The sequence below is a fragment of the Urocampus carinirostris genome, chromosome 7 (assembly GCF_059441175.1).
Source record: "Urocampus carinirostris isolate Australia breed hairy pipefish chromosome 7, RoL_Ucar_1.0, whole genome shotgun sequence".
Classification (NCBI taxonomy): Eukaryota; Metazoa; Chordata; class Actinopteri; order Syngnathiformes; family Syngnathidae; genus Urocampus; species Urocampus carinirostris.
The window spans coordinates 35,118,664-35,130,584 of record NC_142355.1 but is presented as its reverse complement, the minus strand read 5'-3'; the positions used below and the strand labels follow the sequence as shown (position 1 = coordinate 35,130,584).

Genomic DNA, 11,921 nt, shown 5'->3' with positions numbered 1-11,921 from the left:
GCGTTAGTGTTAGCTAGTAGAATTAGCAAGGATGATGAAACAGGAAGTGGACGGGACATGGATTCAAAAAGTTCTTGGCCAGAGTGCTTTTGTTGCCTTAAAGTACGTTTTTTTAAAATTATGTTTTATTTTTGGAGAGCTATAGAAGCTGAATTAAGTTTTTTTTTAAGTGTTCCCTGCTCTGGTTCCATCAACTCCATTATATGTCTAAAATACATCAGATTTATTACATTAGGTTTGTCTAATGTTTAAAGAGCACTCCAATTATCCTATCAATGTTTTGATCCAATTGTTTATTTTTTTTTTAAATGTTGCACAATGAAACATGTTATGAAGAAAATAAGACCCTTTCACGATGAAAATAAAATAAGTAAGTAGATGGGTTAGGAGATACCCACCATGCGTTGCGACGGCCGCCATTTTGAAAGTGAATGGGAATTAAACAATGGTATTTTTTTCTTTTGTTGAGTTTGTCTCTGTTGCTTGTTTGCTTGATTCTTTTTTCCTTGATTTATTTATTTTTCTTTTTTTTTAATTACTTTTTTATTCTCTCTTTTTATCTTTCTATTATGTTTCCTTCTCATCTTTTTCCCCTTTCTTTCCCCTTTCTTTCTCTTCTCTCTTTTTTTCTTTTGTCTTTCTCTGTCTTTGTTTGTTTGTTTGTTTGTTTGTTTCTTTCTTTCTTTCTTTCTTTCCGTCTGTCTTTGTTTCTCTTTCTCTCTCTCTCTTTCTCTCTCTTTCTTTTTCTCTCTGTCACTCTTTCTCGGTCCTCCATTTTTCCTTTCTTTTTTGACGCTACTGTTTTTTTATTTGTTTCTCTCTTTATTGTTTTTCTTTCTCTTTCTCATTTTTTTCATCTTATTTTCCCTTCTTTCATGTTGAGCTACTGGTTTCTTTCTCCCAACATTTCTTTCTTTTGTGTGGAGCCATTTGTTTCTTTCTCTCCTTCGCGTTGCTTTACTAGTTTCTTAATTAGTTTCTCTCTTTTGCGTTGCGATACTGGTTCCTTCATTTCTTACTCTCCACTTGTTTGTTTCTCTCTCCTCCTCTCTTTCTCTCTTTCTCTTCTTTTGCGCTGAGCTACTGCTTTATTTCATATTCTTTTTCTTATTTTTCTTCCTTTGCATGGAATTAATGATGTCTTTCTTCCTCCATTTTTCCTTTTCCTTTATTTGTTTCCATCTTTGATTTCTTCATGTGCTTGTTTTTTTTGCTCACAAAAGAGGCAGTTTGTTTGTTTGTTTGTTTCTTTATTCTTCCTTTTTGTCTTTCTTCTGGGGTTTTGGGGTTTTTAAGGGTTATTGATCTATCTTCGTTATTCATTATCCATTATCCGTTATCGGTCAGTTCATAATACGCTACAAAGCCTAGGAGCCGGGACACTTACTCTCAGCCAAAAGGCCAAGCTAAGGTCCTAGCCCTAAAGCCTTGCTGCGATCATTGCGAATGCACCGTTCCCTTAGGTACTGCAATACCGGGCCGATGCGTGGAGTGGACAGAGCAAGCTCATATTCCATCTCCGAAATGCAAAAATCAAAGATAGTGACTTCATAGAAAGTACACAATGTCCTTCATTGAAGGACACAGTCCAGCAAGCTCATGTTGACACTTTTAAAAGCTGCGTTAAACCACTGGTTTCATTTTGCCTATATTCTTCCTTTGTTTTTTCTTTTGTTTCTCTGTTTCTTTGTTTATGGCACATGTTTAGCTACTGGTTTCTTTTTCGTCCTTTCTTCCTTTGCACTTGGTTTCTTTTGTCTTTTGCGTTAAGGTACTGGAACAAAGCCAACTGGATTTGACACTTTTTTTCGCAGTTATCCCAAGTGGATGTTGTCCTCTCAACAACCTCTGGGATGACTCGGCAGTCACGTGGACATTCTCTGCATTTCACAAGCAAGCACTTGTTGACAGAAACGTCGACGAGGACGAAAAAAATACACGAGTGCTCACACGCAACGCTCGAATTGTTTCTCCGATCTTTCGGCCATTGTTGATGATGTACTGTAACGCCCCTGTCCGAACTCTTGATTGTTTTGCTTCAGCATGTGCTGGCTCTGAACAGCAACCCAATGTCAGTCAAGTCAAGTCATGTTTATTTGTGACGCCCTTAATCACAAAAAGTCTCAAAGGGCTGCACGGACCATCATTACAATATCCTCTGATCTGAAACCTACGTGAGCGCAAGGGAAATCTCAAAAACCTCCTCAAAAGGAAGATGAAGAAACCTGGAAAGGAAACAGCACATGAGGTTATGTTATTTGAATTGAAGCATAAGGGAGTTTTTGTGCATCTCATGTTTGTTGGCTCCCTCTACCACTAGGAGCAACATTTCCTGTGGTGTCTCTTGGGCAAGTACAGCCTGGTGGCGCCCATCCCTCTCTTGGCCTACATATGTTTCCACCCGATATTGAACTGGGGACCTTTTGCATTTATGATTATAATTCTTAAACTGCCATCATTAGATTTGTAAATTATATACATTTAAAATAAAGACTTTAATTAGGGATACACCCAAATCAAAAATTGGGGCCGAAACCGACAACCGGAAATGTAAAGTCTCTAACCACTACGTTGTCATTTTTTGTACTTTTTATCCTTATAATCTTTTATTTTGATTTAAAGGCCACATATCATTTTTACCCTAGAGTGCCATGTCCAATCTCAGTGCATTAAGTGTTTACTACTTTGTTATCAATAACAACAAACACAATTAAGTTCAATAAGACACTTGGCCGAAAAACTAAAAATTGAACAAGAATAAACACATTTTTCACTTACTTGCGAAAAAAGATATAATGTAAAATTATCAATACCGGTAACTGACAGGCATAATACTTTTTGCTAATGATACATGTTACATTGATTATGTTTTGATAAAACACAAAAGCCATTTAGTTTCTTGTAAATATTTGTCAGACAATAGAGTGACAAAAAAGTAAAACTTTTGAGAGATCTAAAATGCAAATAACACAGGCACTTAGATTGTACTTTTATTTAAGTGGCTCGATAGAATGAAAGGTAAATAGATAAATAATGATATCACATAAATTAGTACATATCCATATTAAATTATGTTTGGGGCATCTTAGCTTTTCAATGGACAGGAGAGTGAATAATGACAATGAAACAGGAGTATGGGTGAATTGCCGATGATAAAGGTGCGGTATTTGGTAGTCGTAGTAAGTGAAGAATATAATAATAATGGTGAATTAGACTCCATGGTTTAGCGCCAGTTAAATCAACTTTGTGGACAAACTGATTGAATTTCTCATAAAGTATGAGTGGTTACAAATTAAAATGTTCAACTGTCAAAATCAGGTCTTTAATGTAAATATGAAAACATTAGTAAAAAAACAGCTAGCGGAAATCGAGAGACGGACGAACTTCTGAAAAAATGTCCTGTTGGCTTAGACTGCGTCTTCCATTTACTTTTTGAATGAAAAATAAACAGCCGCTTTGTGCACCGACTCGCCCCCGAGTGAGAGCTAGCTTGGCGGGGCTCTCCTCACCTTAGACGTGACCTCATCACAACATCTCTTTTAGGTTTTATTTCTTCTTTTGCCCGAAGCCGTAAAAGCACTTTTGCTCATTTCTGGCAAACACATTTTCGGTGCCAAACATTTGCTGCATCCCTACATATAGGTTTTAGTTATTTAAATATAAAAATGTTATAATAAAGTACAACATCATCAACATGCTTAAAATAGCTCAACTTCAACCAGAAACACAATTAGCCCGAAGTTTCGTTAGCAGGAGCAGCAGGGAACACACTTTGCCTTTGGGCTGAAACAATAAAAACAAGCAGCCATTTGGCAGCCCACAAGATTCCTCTACTTTGCTTTGAGGTCACTCTGAGTCTAAGCTGATCCACAAAGGCTGAATTGCTTTTTTTTTTTCTTTGTGCGAGTGCACATCTTGCTAGTTGGCTAACGCACGTACCGTGTCGAAAAAACTGCAAAGACGACAGCCAAACCAAACTTAGTGAAAGTGATGCGTTTTATGTCAGAATGACTTTGGAGTGACCTTTGAAAGGACACACACGTTAGAATCGGGTGAAGTAGTTAGACAATGAAAGCATACATTAAGAATATAGAATATAGAATAGAATATAGCTTTATTGTCATTGTTACAAAATGGGTTGAACATATTGTGACAACGAAATTGGACGTGGCACTCTAGTCTCACGGTGAGGATAAAAGAAAAAAAAGAAGATAAAGGTTATGATTTACACAATATAAAGGAACAAAGAAGACAAAGCTTATAATTTACACAATATCTACACAAGAAATGTGGGCATGTAGGATGTTACATACAGTTTTGGAATTGTATTAGTGCAATATGCATTGCAAAAATAGGCAACATTGTGCAAAGTGAGCATAGGCATGAGTACAATTTTACTTCTGTATGAGGTAGTTTTTTTTTGTGTTAAGGATGGTAATGGCTCTGGGGAAGAAACTATCTCTGAGTCTGTTTGTTTTTGTTTTGTGTGACCTGTAGCATCTGCTGGAAGGCAACAGGTCAAAGAGGTGGTGGCCGGTGTGAGAAAAGTCCTTGATGATGTTTTCTGCTCTGCTGAGGTAGCGAGAGCAGGCAATGTCCTCCAGACTGGGTAGAGAGCAACCAACGATTAAGGGATTAAACGAACATTATGATAATTGGTAAAAAATTGCCTACATTACCATAAGTAGAAACTAAATGTCACTACTTTTATCTTGTCTTTTAAGTAAAAAATTGGCTTAAAAAGAGTAACACCATCTGATATGGAAAACAGAAAAAATATTTTGTTTATTTCAAGAATTTTAATATTGTAAAAGCAAACACTTTTATAGGAATTATTTATTTCCTAAATTGATGACATATCAGACAATTTTGCCCGTTTGTAGTATTGTCAATCCATCCATCCATTATCTGCACCGCTTGTCTTCAGTAGGGTTGCGGGGGTGCTGGAGCCCATCCCAGTTGTCTTCGGGCAGAGGGCAGGGGACACCCTGAACTGGTTGCCAGCCAGTCGCAGGGCACACAGGGACAGACAATTCGCTCACTCATTCACACCTAGGGACAATTTGGACTGGCCAATTAACCTGACATGCATATTTTTGGAATGTGGGAGGAAACCGGAATGCCCGGAGTAAACCTACGCAAGCATGGGGAGAACATGCAAACTCCACACAGGAGGTTCGATCTCATGACTTCAGAACTTTGCCGCACACGTGCTAACCACTGCGCTACGGTGCTGCCCTTGTAGTATTGTATTTGTTTTATTATGTTTCTATATGAATAGATATGAATATATATATATATATATATATATATATATATATATATATATATGTGTGTAATATTAAATTGTTTTTTTTTCTTGTATTAACGATGACATGCATTCGGTACCTAAAATAGGCAAACTTGTAGCCATCTACCAATCAATCCAATTTTGTTGTCCCAGTAGTGTACATTTTCTTATTATGATATAGAAACGGAAACAAAAAGATTCAGATTCAGATCTACTTTATTGTCATTCTAGTACACGTGTATACAGAACGAAATGTCGATACATCTGACCCGCACAATTTCCTTGAATGTACAGATATAAACAAAAGTTGTATTGTATTATGGCTACGTATAGTATTTTACCATAGTGCCGATAGTGCAAGAGGAGTAGCTAAACAGATGTGCAAAATAGGCAGTCAGGTTAACAAGTCAGGTAAACAGTAACATTAACACTGTAACAATAACGCTGTAAGTACAATAGTGCAGAGAGCAAATGTGCAAGGAGTGGCAAGCTATAAAGAACTGCCAGTAGTGCAAAAAGTCAGATTAGCAGCCGTTTAGATTTAGGTTAACTATATGTTAGATTGACCATTTAACAGTCTAATGGCCAGGGGGACTAGACTACTGCGGAACCTGGTGGTCCTGCACCGCACACTGCAGTACCTCTTCCCAGAGTCTAGCAGAGTGAACAGTCCATGATGGGGGTGAGAGGGGTCCCCGATAATGTTCTTAGCATGGGATAGGCAGCGCTTCTGGCCAATGTCCTGAATGGAGGGAAGTGTAGTCCCGATTATTTTCTCTGCTGTCCTCGTTACCCTCCTCACACTACCCCAGTCGGTAGCGCTGCAGCCTCCACACCACACAGAGATACAGCTGGTCAGGATACTCTCTATGGTGCCCCTGTAGAATGCGATGAGGGAAGGTCGGGGCAGGTGGGCTCTCCTCATCCTCCGCAGGAAGTACAGGCGCTGCTGTGCCCTCTTAACCAGTGATGCAGTGTTCACGGACCAGGTGAGTTTGTTTAAATAGTCAAATATTTTTGCATTTACAATATCTTTAAAACCCCAATGTGTAATATTTGACCAATAAACTGTCTGGTATGAGCGAGGGCCAGTGATGCACGGCGCGGGTCCAGAAAAACATGGCGCCTCCCTAAGTGGGGATACATTGGTGTTAAAGTCAAGTCATGCTTCTTTGTATAGCCCTTAATCACAAAGAGTGTCAAATGGCTGCACAGACCATAGATTATTGCAAACCACTATTATTACACCATCCCCTGATCTAAAACCTACATGAGGGCAAGGAAAAACTGAAAAACCTCAACATGAGGAAAATGAAGAAACCTTGATTCGGGACCGCACATGAGGAAATCCCCTTCCAGGATGACCAGGCTGCAATGGATGTTGCAATAACAAATAATACACAAATATTGTCAACATAAAATATAGGTTATTCATATGCTGTAGAATAGAAGTGTGTTTTAAGCCTTGATTTAAACAGTTCCACTGAGGTTGCAGATCGAATCTCAGGGGGAAGAGCATTCCACAGCACTGGGGCCCGGATGGAGAACGCCCTCGAACCTGCGGATATCTTCTAGGCTCTTGGGATCACGACTAGACCAGCATTTTCAAAGCGAAGGCTCCGGACCGGAACATAGGGGGAAATTAAATCTGAAAGATATGTGGGAGCAGGTCCATGCATGATTTTGTATACTACCAACAGAACCTTTAAATCACATCTTAGGGAGCCAATGCAGGTTAGCTAAAATCTGGGTCATGTGATCAAACTTTCTTGTCTTATCTCCGCATCCGACTGAGACAGCATAAGGCAAATTTTAGCAATGTTGCGAAGATGTTAAAGAAACACAAATTTCTCGACCTATGATATTTTATAAAAATAACATTTGTATGCGAGGTAATGTATTTTTGTCTTTTTTTAATTCATTTTTTATGATCAAAAAAATAAAATCAAAACTATACATAAAATGGGCAAAATGATCTTCCATGCAAGATATTTTCCCCCACTTTACGTATTTTTTTCCTTATTTTATGAAAGAAAAACATAAAAAAAAAAGAAACAATAAACTATAAAATAGCTCAGGAGGTAGACCGCTCGTCTTGGGATCAAAAGGTTGCATGTTTGATTCCTGGCTCCATTATGTTATATGTTGAAGTGTACTTGGGCAAGACACTGAATCCCTAATGCTCCCAATTAGCAGGTAGGCGCCTTGCATGGCTGACTCCCTATTGGTGTGTCAGGGTGTGTGTGAATGGGTAAGTGTGAAGCACATTGTAAAGCGCTTTGGGAGGTCTTCATTGACTTGAAAATAATATATAAAATGCAGACCATTTACCATTTAAAATTTAAAATGCACTAATGTTGAAAATATATAATAAAATGTTTGTGCTTTGTGAAAAAGAATCAACTCCACCTACCCTGGGACAGTTAATACTCACATAAGTTTAAAATAGTGCGATTTCCCCTGTCAAAGTAATTAAATTGGGCTTCCTGAGTTGTCATGATTGTTGTCATTGGCATGCCCAGTACAAGAACAGTAGCTTGCATGAGAGAGGACCACCAGCTTAGTGGAGTTTGTCATATTTGAAGCTAAAAATTGTGCCCTTACTGCTGATCCAAGTGTTATTTAGTCATAATGTTTTATATTAAACTGATGTTTTGAAAAGGAAAACGACATGGACATTATGTCTCCCTGAACATTTTTGCTGATTGTCAACTTTTTGGCAAATTTGCCAATGTTTTTCCCCTCTCTCCACTCTATGACTTCATAACGGGAAATGAGTTGTGATGAAAAGCAGCCAATTCCTGAAAGCCCTGGAGCGAATATCCCCAAGGACTTTTACTCCCAAAATAATTTGCTGTGCGTGCATATAATGTGCTCGCTCTGCACAGTAAACATGGCAAAGAGCCACAAACGTTCTCTTTTTCTGCTGCAGGGAGAGATCCAACCCATCAACTGCACGCATAGGAAAGTGACAACCGATTTGAAAAATGTTCCGAGAGGGGTGACGGGGTCCACCCTGGTGATGTCAGATGTTCGGAACATGGAAATGCAAAATGTGAAGAAATCAGAGACGAGGTACATTTGTTGTTCTTGGACACGAGTCCTCGACCAGTGCGGGACGTCGCCCACTCAGTCTTGATTTAATTGTGTCTTTGAAAATTACTCTAGAGAGCAACACCAGAAATTATACAGCGCAATGTACAGAGACCCCTCGCTACTTAGCGCTTCGGTTATCGATGGTTCACTGCTTTTTGGATTTGAGTTCACCTGAAACAAACTTGGAAACATGGCGACAGTTATTTGGCAACTTGTTACATTGAAAATAAATTCATCAATTCAATCGGACTCTTAAGGAAAGTCAGAAGAGCGCAAAGAAATACTGATCACCAGAGGGTGCTCTGTGGATTGTTATCAGGTCCGGGAAGTAACTGAGGCAGGCAAAAAAAATATAACAACGAGGCTGCAGGTTTGGCCTACTGCTATGGCTGGGCTAACAATTCTCTTGTATCTCGCCAACGCTAGTTCCATTATCCATGAAACAAATGACCTGGAGCTACAAGTCGTGGGAAACCACTACATTCAGGACGGTTGTATTTTAATCATGGCAAAGACCTGGCCGAGGTAGAGGTTAGCTGATGTTACCAACAGCTAATCAGCCGCTCAGTAAATCACGTTCTTGCACTGAAAGAGCATCCATTCAACTGCAATTCTGTGTTCTGTTTTATTTGTAGATCAGTAGTTATTTTGTTACAATGGTATACTCTGAATAGGGCAGCACGGCGGCGCAGTGGTTAGCGCTTGTGCGGCACAGTTCATGTCATGGGAACCTGTCGTGGGTTCAAATCCAGCTCCAGACTTCCTGTGTGGAGTTTGTATGTTCTCCCCGTGCTTGCGTGGGTTTCCTCCGGGCACTCCGGTTTCCTCCCACGTTCCAAAAACATGCATTTCAGGTGAATTGGCCGGTCCAAATTGTCCCTAGGTGTGAATGAGCGAGTGAGTTGTCTGTCCCCGTGTGCCCTGCGATTGGCTGGCAACCAGTTCAGGGTGTCCCCTGCCCACTGCCCGGAGATGGCTGGGATGGGCTCCAGCCCCCCCGCGACCCTAATGAGGATAAGCGGTACGGCTGATGAGATGAGATGGTATACTCTCAGTCAGTAAGGACGTCATGTCGAGTTAAGTTTGACCCTTGGGGGCTTTTATGAAGAGGTGACGCTACTTTTCCCGGGGTTCTGGTCCTCATTAAGCACAATCACTGAGGGATTACTGTATAGACCACAGGTGGTAAAACATTTTGAGCCGCAAGCTGCATTGAATCAAAACGTTGAGCAGAAAGAAAAAGGTTGCTTAATAGAAATTTTGTGTATCCGTCAGTACTAAGTTGATCCTATACCTTGGCAATGCACGGAAACAAATATATATCTATCTAAAATGTATTTTCACATATCTTATAATTTGTATAAATATGCAAGGAGCCATCTATATGTATTTGTATTGTATTTTCTATTTCTTTATGAAATAGCCCATGTCATCAAATTGTTTTTGAAATACTCAGAATTGCCTTAATTTTCAGCAGTGAAATCTTTAATATGCATTAAAAAGTCAATGCAAACGTGTTTACTTCCAAAATTCAAAATACATATATTGCAAATTTACATGATTTGAATCTACACAGGGCATCACAAAATGTTTTATGAAAAATATATTTTTATGGAGGAGGGGGGGGCTACTAAAGGACACTGGGGAAAGAAGTTGCACAGTTACATCAACAATATTTTTTGGGGGATTTGTAGTACTTTTTGAAAAAGTTTATTAACTTTTTGTTCAGTGAGCCTGATCAAAAAGACTGGGGGACAGTATGGGGCCTACGGGCTGCCCACCCCCTCTTTACATATGAATGTCAAAATGTGTGTAAGATTCGCAGGAGCCACACAAAGTCCTTATGAGAAGTTTTCGGTAGGTGTGCCCTGACTGGCTTTATAACATTGCATAAGCCAGGAATTAAATTACTTTTTTTATGGAGTTAGGGACCACTAAGTTATACTGAGTACAAGAGAAACACCAAACAATTGGTTTTACTTTTTAGTACTTGATTTGTTCAGCGGATCGGGTTAAAAAGCCTGGTTGGTCATACTTGTATTTTCTTCACCTCTGAGTCATATTTTCCCTTGACCCATGCGATTTGATTGAATAAAAAAAACATTGTTTTCTAAAGTTTTTGTTTCTGGGTTTCAGCGTCTTTCCATTGATACCCGTTTGATGCCACCGTCTTCCAAAGACAGACTGGAGGACCTCGCACCTGACTCTAATCAGGAGAGAAGTTTTTAAGGACTGTGCCAACAGCAGAAGGTGTCTGATTGTTTCTTGCCTTTTTGATGTTCCGGTTTGCCTATGTTTCTTGACCCCTTTATAGCTGTCTTTGATTGATCCTGGACTTCCTGAATTTAGCCAGCCGTGGGGTTTTTTCAGACTCTGTTTTACGTTTATCGTCCTCTCCCTTGCATGTCCGGGCAACTTTTTGTTAATTACATCTGCCCCGATAACTTTTTGTCACTCAGGCTCAGCGTTTTGCAAATAGGATAAGTGTCTAAAATATCAACTGTTATTGTCTATGTATCCATTTTTGAATTGGTATTATAGTTTTGATTTTTGATACGGAACTTGGACTGACTTTAAACGATCCAGTGCCATACAAATCAAGGCTAGCATAGCGGCTGGTTAGCACGACAGTGTTATTTTTCGCCTTTTAAGACAAAACGACGGCCCCAATCAACCTTCTGCGGACGTAATCCAGATGTTGGCAGTTTTCGGCCGCCGGGCGTTCCTGTTGTCACGTTTATTATTTTTACCTTGCGGCTGGAAAAATCATGATTGGTCACACGAACAGCTAAAGTTACTGTATGAGAGAACATGTACAAATGTCTTATAAATCCTTCCATGTGAGTGGAGGGTAGCGTGTTAATGTTCACGTAACGATTTGTAGCATGCTGGGAGCGTACTTGAAGGGGAAATCATTAAAAATAAACTTTATGATTCTGTAACGATATATTTTATGGCTACAGAGGCTGTAAAATATCATATTGGTTAATAAATATGCTCCTTTGCAGATGGACACAATTCAATAAGAAAGAAATAAACAGTCAAAATAGGGAACAATTGCAAATAAATTAATGATTTGAATAGATTAATAATATATAGTTGGGGATAAGATCTTGCCCCAAGTGGAGGGGTTCAAGTATCTTGGGGTCTTGTTCACAAGTGAGGGTAAGATGGAACGAGAGATCGACAGACGGGTCGGTGCAGCGTCTGCCGTCATTCGGACATTGTGCCAGTCCGTCGTGGTGAAGAGGGAGCTGAGCAGAAAGGCAAAGCTCTCGATCTACCGGTCGATCTTTGTTCCTACCCTCACGTATGTTCACGAACTGTGGGTTATGACCGAAAGAACACGATCCCGGATTTAAGTGGCCGAAATGAGTTTCCCCCGCAGGGTGTCTGGATTCTCCCTTAGAGATAAGTTGAGAAGCTCAGTCATCCGGGGGGACTCTGTGTAGAGACACTGCTCCTCCGCATTGAGAGGAGCCAGTTGAGGTGGCTCTGATAAGGATGCCTCCTGGACGCCTCCCTCGGGAGGTGT

General features: G+C 39.8%; 1 pseudogene; it reads right to left on the bottom strand.

Moving 5' to 3' along the window:
• Positions 1-1,441: 1,441 nt before the first annotated feature.
• LOC148363132 (U2 spliceosomal RNA) lies at positions 1,442-1,587 on the bottom strand (annotated as a pseudogene).
• Positions 1,588-11,921: the final 10,334 nt, after the last annotated feature.